The sequence below is a fragment of the Sciurus carolinensis genome, chromosome 11, assembly GCF_902686445.1.
Source record: "Sciurus carolinensis chromosome 11, mSciCar1.2, whole genome shotgun sequence".
In the NCBI taxonomy this organism is placed as follows: domain Eukaryota; kingdom Metazoa; phylum Chordata; class Mammalia; order Rodentia; family Sciuridae; genus Sciurus; species Sciurus carolinensis.
The window spans coordinates 59026225-59040343 of NC_062223.1; positions in this window are offsets into that span (position 1 = coordinate 59026225).

Consider the following 14119-nt stretch of genomic DNA (forward strand, 5'->3'; position numbering starts at 1 on the left):
TGTGCCCTGCCTGCCTGTAAACTATGGCTACAGCTGCTGGGAGGAGACTGGAAGGAGGAAGAGTGTGGAATTAGACGGAAAGACCTGAGAAAACACACTAGGCTGAGACTTCATTCCCCTAAATTAAGATACCTGACAGCATCAATACAAGCACAGCTCCCCTCTTCTTATGCAAACAATTGCTATTTGAACTCCACAAACATGGATAAAACAAATACCATTTGCTGAGCACCTCTTTGTGTGTCAGGAAGCAAGCTAGGCAATCTCCATATTCCACTTTAATTCTTTGAAGTAGCCACAACTATTCTCATTTTCCAGATAAGGAAACCAAGGCTCAGAGAAAGTCCTGACTTTGCCAACACTGTGCCAAGAGTACTAAGTGACTTGGGCTGGAACTTTAAACCAGGGCTGACTGCCTTCAAAGCCTATCACTTAGGGGTGAGGATTTTTGTTTGTTTACATGTTAGTGTTTGTTGTTGTTGTTGTGTTTTGTTTTATGGTCAGTGGAAGTCCCTGAAGTTTTTGGAAATGGGAGAGATAGGATGAAAGCAGGGTGATTGAGAGGTCATGGAAAGTAGGACATCTTTTTTGTGATAATACCCAGCAGATATATACATGATGTACCGAATCTATACTGGTCCAGCTGCACCTGTACAGAACATGCACTGTTCTGACACAGTGCTCCCTGGTCCCATAGCCGCTCTGAACACTCACTGTCAGCCTGGACTTGTTCACCTTTTTTTTGACTGCAAAGTCGATGGTTTTTCTGAGTTGCAAGGTCCAAGATGCAGATCCTCATTCGTTTCTGTCCTTGACAGATCAGGGTGTGCTGTGTACATGCCAAAGTAGAGGTTCCTCTCTCTGGCAACAGAGTGCACCTGTTCCTGGAAAACAACTTCTTGTCACCTCTACCCCCTGCCCCATGCACCTCCAGCTCATCCATCCCTCAGATGATGGGTATGAGGCCAGAAAACTCCACCCAAACTACTTGAGATCTCCTGGTGACGTCTCCTGGTACCCTGCCATCTTCCTCCCCTCTGCTCCTCCAGGCAGGGCACATCCTCAGGTGCTCCATACTGCCTGCTTTCCTTTTGGTCTAGGACTTTCTGTTCTTCCTCTAGAGTTCATTCCTCACCTGATTTCCTAAGAGAATTCATCTCAGATTCTCTCGCAGAAGCTTCCTATCCCAGGAAAGAAATAATCACTTGCCCTTTTCTCTCCATCCTTCCCAGGGGGACTGGATCTCAAACGTTCCATCCCATTGACAGGTTTCCCAGGCAAAGACTATTACCAGAACATAGTGACTTCCAAACTGAGGGCCTATGAAATCAGTGCTGCAGAGGGAGTTCCTTTCAATCCTTAGTGTGGACACCCATAGCAAAGTGTCCCTTGTCTGATTACAGCGGGGGAGGACCATGGAAAACTGAACAGCCTTTTTTTTCTAACACTGGGTGGCAAGACACTGATGGACATGGTTTAACAAAGAAGAGTGACCAGCTTGGTGGGGAAGTGACACTGACCCAGGTGTCTGGAGACCTAGGATCTTGCCCCAGCTTTGTCATGGATCCCTGGGTAACGTTGTGGCAGTCACATTGCCCGTGTAGCCTCAGCATCCTCAGTTGTACACATAAAGGGGTCTCTTCTCTTCTAGTTCTAACACACAAAAAGGCTCCAAGCCCATAAGTCAAGCCTTCACACTCATCTTCATTTTTAAATTTGCTCAGGTCTTAAAGGAAAAATTGTTCCCGTTTTGGAAAATGATTAGGGGTGCTCCTGGGAGAGAAATAATCAAGTGACTGTCCCCATCCACAGCCACTCATCCTATCATCTTCTGGTCCCTGGCATTAGTTCTAAAACAAGGTCCTAAGACAAAATCCCAAAGACATTGTGGGGTGTTAAATTTGTAAATATAAATGATCTCACAGTGGCCTGGGGTTGTGGCTCAGTGGTAGGGCCCTTGCTTAGCACATGTGAGGCATTGGGTTTGATCCCCAGCATCACACCAAAAGAAAGAGAGAAGAAAAGAAGCATATGCCTGTAATCTCACTAACTCAGAAGGCTGAAGCAAGAGGATCACAAGTTCAAAGCCAGCCTCAGCAACTTATGGAGCAAGGCCCTAACCAACTTAGTGAGACACTGTCTCAAAATAAAAAATAAAAGGGGGTGGGGATGTGGCCCAGTGAGTCAATCCCTGGTACCCCCTCCCCCCCCAAAAAAAAAGAAAGAAAGAAAGAAAGTCTCACAGGGCTTTGAAAGCAATGTTCCCCAAGAAAGGATTACAATTTTTTGTACAGATTGAGTTGGTGTAGTGTATTCTTTTATAAAAAAATTTTCTACATATATATACGTGTATGTGTATATATATATGACAGTAGAGTGTATTTTCACATATTATACATACATGCTGTACCACTTATTCTAATTAGGATCCCATTCTTGTGGTTGAACATTGATGTGAAGTTACATTAGTTGTGTATTCATATACGAATACAGGAAAGTTTTGTCTGATTCATTCTCTTTCTTATTCCCCTTCCTCCTCCCCTCCCTTCATTCCCCTTTGTGTAATCCAATGACTTTCTATTCTTCCCTTCCCCCAACCCTTGTTATGTGTTAGCATCTACATAAGAGAAAAAAACATTTGACCTTTGATTTTTGGGGGGATGGCCTATTTCACTTAACATGATAGTCTCCAGTTCTATCCATTTACCAGTAAATGCCATAATTCCATTCTTCTTTATGGCTAAATAATATTCCATTGTGTAGATATACTACATTTTCTTTATCCATTCATTTATTGAAGGGCACTTAGGTTGGTTCCATAGCTCAGCTATTGTGAGTTGAGCTGCTATAAATATCCATGTGGCTGTGTCACTGTAGTATGCTGTTTTTAAGTCCTTTGGATATATGATGAGGAGTGGGATAATTGAGTAAAATGGTTCCATTCCAAGTTTTCTGAAGAATCTCCATACTGCTTTCCAGAGTGGTTGCACCAATTTGCAGTCCCACCAGTAATGTATGGTGTAGTGTATTCTTGATTATCAAAAATACTTCTGTAGCTTTGGGATTTTGAATTTGTGAATATTCATAAAGTGTTGAAATGCATGATATACACTACACTATGATCTTTATCACACAAAATGGGATGTTGTGTGCGTGTATGCGTGACGGGGGGGGGCACATCCAACTTATATGCTTGTGACTGGATGACTTTGTTTTTTGTTTTTCTTTTTCCTGTAACACACATATTAACTTTTAAAAATAAAAACTATTTTAAAAACCTGAAAAAAATGAAAAAGAAAGCAGATTTCCATTTCAATTGACGCAGAAAAAGTGTTCGACAAAATACAACACCCCTTCATGCTCAAAACACTAGAAAAAATAGGGATAGTAGGAACATACCTGAACATTGTAAAGGCTATTTATGCCAAGCCCATGGCCAACATCATTCTTAATGGAGAAAACTGAAACCATTCCCTTTAAAAATGGGAACAAGACAGGGATGTCCTCTTTCACCACTTCTATTCAACATTGTCCTCGAAACTCTAGTCAGAGCAATTAGGCAGACCAAAGAAATTAAAGGGATACAAATAGGAAAAGAGGAACTTAAGCTGTCACTATTTGCTGATGACATGGTTCTATATTTAGAGGATCCAAAAATCTCCTCCAGAAAACTTCTAGACCTCATCAATGAATTCAGCAAAATAGCAGGCTATAAAATCAACACGCGTAAGTCTAAAGCATTTTTATATGCAAGCAACGAAACAGCTGAAAGGGAAATGAGGAAAACAACTCCATTTGCAATAGCCTCAAAATAAATAAATAAATAAAATACTTGGGAAGCAATCTAACCAAAGAGGTAAAAGATTTCTACAATGAAAACTATAAAACATTGAAGAAAGAAATTGAGGAAGACCTTAGAAGATGGAAAGATCTCCCATGTTCTTGGATAGGCAGAATTAATATTGTCAAAATGGCCATACTATCAAAAGTGCTATACAGATTCAATGCAATTCCAATTAAAATCCCAATGATGTACCTTACAGAAATAGAGCAAGCAATCATGAAATTCATCTGGAAGAATAAGAAACCCAGAATAGCTAAAGTAATCCTTAGCAGGAAGAATGCTAAGATTCCCCCTGTATCACAATACCAGAACTTCAACTATACTACAAAGCCATAGTAACAAAAACGGCATGGTATTGGCACCAAAATAGACAGGTAGATCAATGGTACAGAATAGAGGACATGGACACAAACCCAAATAAATACAATTTTCTCATACTAGACAAAGGGGCCAAAAATATGCAATGGAGAAAAGAGAGCCTGTTCAACAAATGGTGCTGGGAAAACTGGAAATCCATATGCAACAGAATGAAACTAAACCCCTATCTCTCACCCTGCACAAAAATCAACTCAAAATGGATCAAGGACCTTGAAATCAGACCAGAGACCCTGCATCTTATAGAAGAAAAAGTAGGTTCAAATCTTCAACTTGTTGGTTTAGGATCAGACTTCCTTAACAGGACTCCCATAGCACAAGAAATAAAAGCAAGAATCAATAACTGGGACAGATTCAAACTAAATAGCTTTCTCTCAGCAAAGAAAACTATCAGCAATGCGAAGAGAGAGCCTACAGAGTGGGAGAAAATCTTTGCCACTCATACTTCAGATAGAGCACTAATTTCCAGAATATATAAAGAACTCAAAAACTCTACACGAAGAATACAAATAACCCAATCAACAAATGGGCTAAGGATATGTACAGATGCTTCACAGAAGAAGATCTATAAGCAATCAACAGATATATGAAAAAATGTTCAACGTCTCTAGTAATAAGAGAAATGCAAATCAAAACTACCCTAAGATTCCATCTCACCCCAATTAGAATGGCAATTATCAAGAACACAAGCAACAATAAGTGTTGGTGAGGATGTGGGGAAAAAGGTACACTCATACATTGCTGGTGGGGCTGCAAATTAGTGCAGCCACTCTGGAAAGCAGTATGGAGATTCCTCAGAAAGCTTGGAATGGACCCACCATTTGACCCAGCTATCCCATTCCTTGGCCTATACCCAAAGGACTTAAAATCAGCATACTACAGAGATACAGCCACATCAATGTTCATAGCTGCTTAATTCACAATAACCAGATTGTGGAACCAACCTGGATGTCCTTCAATTGATGAATGAATAAAGAAACTGTGGTATATATATACAATGGAATATTACTCAGCCATAAAGAATAATAAAATTATGGCATTTGCAGGCAAATGTATGAAATTGGATAATATCATGCTAAGTGAGATAAGCCAATCTCAAAAATCCAAAAGACAAATGATCTGACTGATAAGCGGATGATGGTACATAATGAGGGGTGGGAGGGGGGCAAAAATGGAGGAAGGAGAGACTGTATAGAGGGAAAAGAGGGGTGGGAGGGGTAGGGGGAAGGAAAAAATAACAGAATGAATCAAACATCATTACCCTATGTAAATGTATGATTACACAAATGGTATGCTGTTACTCCATGTACAAACAGAAACAACATGTATCCCATTTGTTTACAATAAAAATAAATTAAAAAAAAAATAAATAAAAGACAGGCTGAGGATGTGGAAAACAAAAAGACAATTTGTATTTCGTGTTGTCTTCTACTGGGTCTTTGCTTATTAACAAAGGGGAGTCTTCTTAGTATTTTAAATGAGCTAAGTTTTTGCTCACAATTATGTAAACTTTTGTACTTACCTTTAAAATCATTTGTTGTAAAAAAAGATGATGAAATAAATAAAAGTAAAAAAGAAAAAAAGAAAAAAAAAGAAAGCAGATTTCCAATAACAAAGCCCATCAGTCTTTGAATCCTATGTAGATTCCTTAAAACCTTTCCTACCAAATGGAGAATTATAGCCCAAGCCCTAGCTCAAAGAAAGGAGGGCAATTTCCTGAGAAATTCTGAGAAGATCAAAGCCAATTTAAGTATGAATACAGTCATAGAGGTCTGTTTGTCATTTCCTGGGGCTGCAAAGGGAAGGTCTGAGCTGTGTGTATGCTGGCTGCAGGTCTGTGGGCCCTGGATTTCCTTTAGACTGTTTACACAACACTCATCGCTAACACTCATCAGAAAGCAGGTCCTGCTGAACCCGGAGGCTCTCCCAGTTACTTGAGCCTCCTCAGAGCCCTGCCTTTTTCTCTTGGGACCAGAGGGGCTCTGGTTCCAGAAGCCTGAAATTCTGCTGAGAGGAGCAAAGGGAAGACCACCACCCCAGCGGGCACCTCAGGTTGTGGGGCTGGTGAAGACCTGGAGAAGACTCTTCCTGCAGCCACATAAAGCTCACTGAGTCCTTCTTTTGTGCATGGTTTATGGTGGCATCCATTCTTTCATGGCATTTTTACCTCAGCCAGGGTAGGAAAGCAGAGCAGGAATTTTTTCATTTTACTGGTAAAACTACCAATTTCATTTCCCTCGACCACACAGCTGGAAAGCAGCCAGGTGGATTTCAGGTTCCCAGGCTTGCTTTTCTTCCCATAAACCACTCTGCTAGTCTTTCCTGCTTCACAGACTGGGAGAACAGTAAGAAAGCTGTTCACCCTTTGCTCCCAGGATATCCGAGGGCAAAGGTGACCAAACCTCCCCAGCAGGTCACCCAGGGCAGCAAGATCCAGGCAGCTCACCTGGCCACAAGAGTGCTTCAGAGCCCTGTCTGGTCAGCCTCCCTGTCCCTGGCGTGGCCTTAGCCTGATATGACCTATGTGTGTGCAAGGCCGAACTCTGCCTTTTGGACAAACTCACTGGCAGCATCAGGTTGTCTCAACTTGGCCGGGTCTTGAGTTTTAGTCACAGAAGGGATGGAAGCCTTGAAGGTTCTCACAACCTATGCCCTTTACTCACCAAATCAGAGGGAGACTGCCAGCCTTATACCTGCCCCTGCTTCACTTACCCAAAGGCCCATAGGGAAGATACTACACATGGGTGGGACCCCAGAGCTCAGAGAGGGCAGTGTTCTTGAGTCCTTTAGTCTTCAGTAGTGTGACTAAGGGTTCAGACCCTCTCACCCAGCCTCACGCTTCCTCCTCTGCACCTTGTTCCATGCACCTTCTCAACATGTCTGGGCTCTTCCCTGGCCCTTAGGGTGTGGCTCTTCTGTCAGTTTCTGACTGCTGGGTTTTTCCACTGTACCAGGGCCTTTTCCAGCAGCTCTTGCTTGGGGTTGGTGGCTTGGCAGTGAGTCTTCGCTCTGACTGAGGCCACACCCCGGTCATTAAAGCTGCAGTATCAGCAAGAGCCAAAGGCCACCTCAGTGGAGAGCTGCCAGAATCAGCTTCCTTACTAGTCCTCAGGGTTGTAAGTTCATGATGTTCCAGACTGCCCCCCTCCTCAGGCTAAGCTGATTCTCAAGCACCCAAATTCCACCTCCCTCTTTCCCAAAGGAAGCTGCCTGTCAACCACAGATGGGTGCAGGCTGTGCCAGCATCTCTATGGTAACGGGGGCCACAGTTTCCTGACTTCCTGCTTTGATCCACAGCTTGCAGGGCTCCCTTGCAGACCCCAGGAAGGCTGCAAAAGACCCAAGGTACCCTATTGGCCTGCCACATGCTTAAGGAGCTAGCCCAGCTGGGTTGCCCTGCAAGCCAATGGGAGCTCTTGAGGGAGGTCTGAAATGGGGAAGGCCAGGAAGATCCTCCTTTGGCACTTGCCCTCTCCCCACAGTGTGGAATTGATCCCTGGGGATAGGCTGCGGGGCTCCAGTGTTAAAACCTTTTCAGGTAAAGGGGTGAAAGTTGAAAATTCCACTTTGTTAGTTGGCTTTAGACTTTGATCTCTCAGGCTGGTGGGAGAGGGGGTAGGGTGCAGAAAAAAGATTACAATCAATAGACATCAATCCCAGTTTTTTGCTACCTCCACCATATAATGGCTCCTGGGGTAGTGGAACTGGCAGGCTCTCAACTAGGGGGACTATTTATCAATGTCCACGTGGCATTGAAGAGCGGCAGGGTGATTAGCAAAAGCCAAAGAGAACACCCAAGTCAAACTGTATGCACCCTTGTCGGTTCTTCAAAGGGAGAAGGAGGAGTGGGACAGTGTTGGGGGGATAGAGAGATCTGTTCTTCTGAGATATTCTGTTTCCTGAAGAAAAACCAGTTCAGGTATAAATTGGCCCTGGTGGCAGCACCCGCTGCTCCTCTTAGTCCTCCATGCCATCTCCTTTGTTTCCAGTGACTGGACTGAGCCTAAAATTCAATTGTGTAAATCCCATAGCAGGGGAGCGTTCACGGCCTCCCTGTTCCCTGGGTGTTCCTCTTTTCCCATTCAACTTCCTTTCTCTGTCTCTTCAGAAGGGATTTGGTCTTTGTTCAACTTGTTTTTTGTTCTTCTGTGATGCTGAATCAAGAGTATAAAATTGGGGAAGACTATTTAAGACAGTAGTAGGGAGAAGGATTTTTGTCTACAGAATGGTAACTTTCATAATAAAAACAAAGAGAGAAAAAAGTCTCAAATGAATTTGGGGAGCTGTGAGAGTGGGAGATTGGAAACAATGCCTTAACTTCTGTGAACTATTGTCACAGTATAATACCAGCAACTCAGGAGGCTGAGGCAGGAGGATTCAAGTTTGAGGCCAACCTCAGCAATTTAGTAAGCCTGTAAGCAACTCAGAGAGATGACATTTCAAATTTAAAAATAAAAAGGGCTGGGGATGTAACTCGCTGATAGAGCAACAAACCAAACAAACAATAAACACCACACACACACACAAAGACGTGAAATTTAGGTGGCAGGTTGACCGGCTCCCTTTGTGGAGACTACTGCCTCTATTAATAGCAAGAACAATGCTTCTCAGTAGTTTCCCAAGAAAACTGCCAGGCCTTGCTGAAGAGGGCTCTCACAAATCTAACCAAGCAGAAAATCAATGAGGTTTACACGAAGTATCGCTGTTTGGAGGCTGCTCTCTCACTGAACTGAGCACCAGGAATGCGTCAGGGACCAAGTGACCATCTGGAACAGCTCCTGCAGGCTTGTTTCTCTGCAGCCTTGTCAAGTCTCAGTTGCAAGGTTGGGAGGACACAGAGCTTAGAGTGATTCCTTTGTGGAGGCCCTATCTTTCTGTCTTTTGTCCAGGCCTTTCAGAATATAGACATTCCCTCCTTCTTCTCACACCATTTGGAGGAATGTTCACCCCATCTCCAAGGGACAAGGAGGAACAGACAGCAAGACCTCCAGCTCTGCTGCCTTGTCCTCCAGGAACAGAGTTCCAGGCAATAACCAACACACAGTGGGAGCCTTAGATTTGGGAACCATACAGACTTTAACCATTTTCATTTAACCATTAAAAACCTTACATATCTGTGAAATAGGAAAAATAATAGTCTCCACCTAATAGGTTATATTTAATGCAAACAAGAATTTGGCATAAAGTAATTACTCAATGAACCATATTTGTACTGCAGGAAATGAGTTGGAGAAAAGAGGCATTTATGGTCACTGTCCTGTCAGTTTATTTAATCTATTTTGGACTATAATTGATGGCAGAATTCTTTGCCCTGTACCCAGGTGTAGCCCTGACTTGTTCCTCAGGGAGGTCTGCTTTAGAACCTACACACACAGACATACACACACACACATAATTTTTTTTTTTTTAATTTTTGCGGTGCTGGGGATTGAACCCAGGGCCTAGTGCTTGCCTTGCAAGCACTCTACCAATTGAGCTATATCCCCAGCCCATTTTTTTAAATACCTTCATTTTATTTATTTATTTTCACGTGGTGCTGAGGTTGAACCCAGTGCCTCACACATGATAGGCAAGTGCTCTACCACTGAGCCACAACCCCAGCCCCACACACAATTTTTTTAAAACACTTTTAAAAAGAGGAATGCCTTATTACTTAGTACTGTGGTCAGTTATATACATATACAGGGTTAGGCTGGTCAGGGAGTGGCTACCAGTTTCTGTTCCTTCTGGTGATTTCAGTCTACAATGTAAAATACATGGGTGCTGCCTGATGTGCTGGAGCATGCCTGTAATCCTAGCTACTCAGGAGGCTGAGAGAGCAGGATCTCAAGTTCAACACCAGTGTGGGCAATTTAGCTAGACCCTGTCTCAAAATAAAAACTATTAGGGCTGGGGATGTAGCTCAGTGGTAAAGTGCCTCTGGGTTCAATCCTCAGTATGGAGTTGGGGGAGAGGACCCAAAAAAGAAACAAAAAAATACATGGATGTTACATAATGACTGGTCTCTGTCCCTTGCATGGATTCAGAAAGGCTGATCCTGTCCAGGAGGCTTAGGAATAGGCCTGCTATTGTCTTTCTCTCACCACAGTTCATTTCTTTGGCCTCACATTGCCCTTAGTGTGATTCCTGGCTCTGCCACTCACTGGGAGAATTTGAACAAGTTGCTTGATCTTAAAGGGTCTCTGTAGAATGGGGATAGTTTATAGGTTGTTGTCAGATTTAAATGTGAAGGCCAGGGCTCCCAGTAGGTGCTCAGTAAATGTTCCCTCTTTTTAAAGAGCCAAGAGAGACCTTTGACTTCTCCTGCTTTCCAGCCTGCAGCTGCCTTGTCAGGGCAGTTCTGTGTCAGGAGAGGAACCAGCTGCTGTCCCTGAGGCTAAGAAGTGAACACTCCAGGCAACCGTTAATTACCAGCCCCACCCATATCCTCAACCTGCTTCTCAGGGCAGCTGAGCAAGGTACAAAGGAAGGGAGATCCCTGGAAGTGAGCATGCACCATTAAGAAAGGTGGTACTGGGCTGGGGTTGTAGCCAGTGGTAGAGCACTTGCCTAGCATGTGTGAGGCACTAGGTTCGATTCTCAGCACCACATATAAATAAAATAAAATAAAGGTCTATTGAGAACTAAAAAAAAAAAAAAAAAAAAAATTAAAAAAAAAGAAAAGTGGCTTTGCTTTCTCTCTAGTCCACACCATCTGCAAGTAACCTCTTGCCACCATCTAGCTCAAGCAAGAGCAGAAGCGTTTCTACATTCACTCCACAGAAACAGTGACTTCTGGTGGAGGGGGGACCACACTGTTCAATCCTTATAGGTTCCATTCTGGCTAAGGGACCAGGAGGCAGGAAGAGCACAAATCCCTTGGGTGTACGGAAAGAAATGTGCTTCTAAAGTCTCTTTTCTGGGTCATGTAGCTGCTTCTCAGCAGAATTAGTGTTTGCCAAAGTGTAGGCATTTTTACAATGTTTGCCATTCCTGAATAGTACCAATACTATTATTCATTTAACACCTAAAAAATTACTTAGATTCTCAGTCAATATGATCCTGATATTCATTATGTTTAAAGTATACATTGAAACATATATATATATATATATATATATATATATATATTTTTTTTTTTTTTTTTTTTTTTTTTTTTTTTTTGGTGCTGGGGATCAAACCTAGGGTCTTGCTCTTGCTAGGAATGCTTTCTACCCAGAACTGTACCCTGGCCAAGATATATAAATTTTACAATTAAAAAACGTATCTACATTTGACTTTTATACTTTCAACCCCATGAAGGTGTGCCAACAACCACACTTAGAGAAATACTGGACTAGTGAATAACTTAGTAGTGGAATCATAGTGCCATGCTTAGGTTAGGGGAAGAAGCAGGAGCTAGCTAAGGGTTTGGGTAACATCAGTTTAGACCAACCTTCCTATGGGGTTTTCAGTTGTGAAATGATGAGCATTCACCTAAATACTAAAATAAAACATCACCAAAGTTTAATGCTAATACATGTCTGGTGAATATGCTGAATTGAACTCATGTTTAAATTAGCTCCTTCCCCAAACTTCACTAAAGTGACTGGAAAAGAACATACAGTAATATAATCACATAAAGGTGAAGAAACAGGAAGAGGAGGAAACAGCAGATGAGTTCTGCCAACCACACTTTACAAAGTTGCAGTCAGTGGTGACTGATACCAGAGTGAAATTCAAGGACCTGCAGAAGGAGGCAGGGAGGAGATGCCCACTGATTTGCCCTGCAGAACACTGTGCAGCTCAGGAATTGGAGGGACCAGGTGCTATGGAAGGTAAGATGTAAGTATGGGTCTGAAACAAGGAATATTAGGAAATGCCAGGCTCACATATCCTATCCCCACTCGGAAACAAAATGACTACCTTCTGTCCCCGCCTCAGAGAAAATAGGTTTATTCTCTGGGGAAATGCAACCAGGGCACAGGTACAATGGTGACAGGTGCTGACCAAAGGCAGGGGCCATGAGAATGTCTACATACAGAGAGCCCCCTCCCCAGGCAACTACTAGAAAGCTAGCATCAGGCTTTCATTCCCAGATAGAAACTTAGGGGCTTCTTTTCTGAATGGTCTCAGAGAAAAGTCCCATAAATACTGACATATTAAAGTCTGGGCAAAACTGATTTTCCACCCAGTCATGCTCCAGTGAAGCCCTCTAACTGACAGACCCACCTGTGGACATTGAGCTCCTCATTAACCTTAAAGGATCCCATTCAAACCAGGGCCAGTTTAGGGGTTGACACTACACCCTGACTGGTTTTAGTACCTTGTAGGTCCCTTTCCTCTCCACACTGCTCTGGGCTATGGGGGCCCAACCTTAATGAACCACACAGCAATCATGTTAAATGCCCTCCACCTTCATAAGTGGAGACAGAGGGGTAGGGAGGCGAGTGCGATGGTGCCCTCCCTATGGGACCATGGCAGACTGAGTCCATTAACTTCCCAGGAGTCTTCTCTCTTGGTAACACTTTCTACCACTGCTTTATGGACCTAGGCTTGGGAACTTGGGTTATGCACTGTCCTTTATGGTTTCTTTATATACTGGCCACACCTTTGCAAATAGTTCCTTTAATAATCTCTTCAAATTAGGCAATTTGCAGGTGCCAGGACCCTGTCCAAAATGCTTAATGATATTCACATAATCAAAGTGTAAAACACTGACTGCTAATTAAAAACAAAAAAACAAAAAAAACCTGCAGGCTGGGTTGTGGCTCAGCAGTAGAGCTGCTCACCTGGCATGTGAGACCCTGGGTTTGATCCTTAGCACTACATAAAAGTAAATAAATAAAATAAAGGTATTGGGTTCACCTACAACTAAAAATAATAAAATGAAATAAAAAAAAAACTCTGAAATTACTGTATTGGGAGGCTGAAGAGAGGGAAGGGAGAGTGATGGGTCTTAGTAAATTGCCAAGGCTGACCTTGAACTTTGGTTCTCCTGCCTCAGCCTCCTGAGTTGCAGGAATTACAGGGGTGTACCACCATACCTGGTACCCTTTAATGCTTTCGTCTTTTTAAAATTATGAGCATGCATAACTTTGCTAAAAAAAATTAATGTTAAAAAAGTGAAATGCCAACAGAAAACAGACAGTAAAGGCCTCAATTCTTTCAAGGGTCTAGCACATAATGGATGCTTAGTGGTACCAACAGCAGAATTAGAACCCATGTGTGACCTCTCTAGCAGTTTTAGATCCAAGTATCCTTGTATTGCTCTTCAGAATGAAGCAGTCTCCCAGTCTCAGCTGTCTGTGCTTGTCGGTATGTGGCCTGATAGAAATAAAATAGCTCTCTAGTTCTCCATTATTTATAAGTAGGTAGAAGAAAAGGTTCTCGCCTGCATAAGAAGGGTAGTGAAGTAGTGAGGAGGGTAGGGAGAGGTCAATAGGTCAATAGTCTCTCCAGCTGCATGAATTTTGCTTTCAAGAGCTAAGTTTGAATCTTGGCTTTGTACTCCCAAATTGGAGTCAGGGCCATTAGGCAAATTGTTTCACCTTTCTAAGTCTCACTTTATTTTTCTGGGTCCTGGGTGACCGACTCCAGGGTTACATGCACACTATGCAAGCCCTGTACCAGAGAACTATCTCCCCAACCTTTTTTTTTTTTTTTTTTTTTTTAAAGACAAGGTTTTTTTTTTAAATGGCCTACACTGGCCTCAAACTTGCAACCCACCTACCTCAGCCTCCCAAGTAACTGGCATGTGCCACCATGCCTAGTTTGGTTTATTCTTAAGAACGCTTCATGAGGGCACAGACTGTCTATTCTACCTATCATCTCAGTGCTTTTTAATAACCTGAAGCTTTATAAGGTGAGGGCTATAAACTGGCACATAGTAGCTTAATAATTATTGAATATTTGCCAAACAGATCTAATAGATGTTAAATT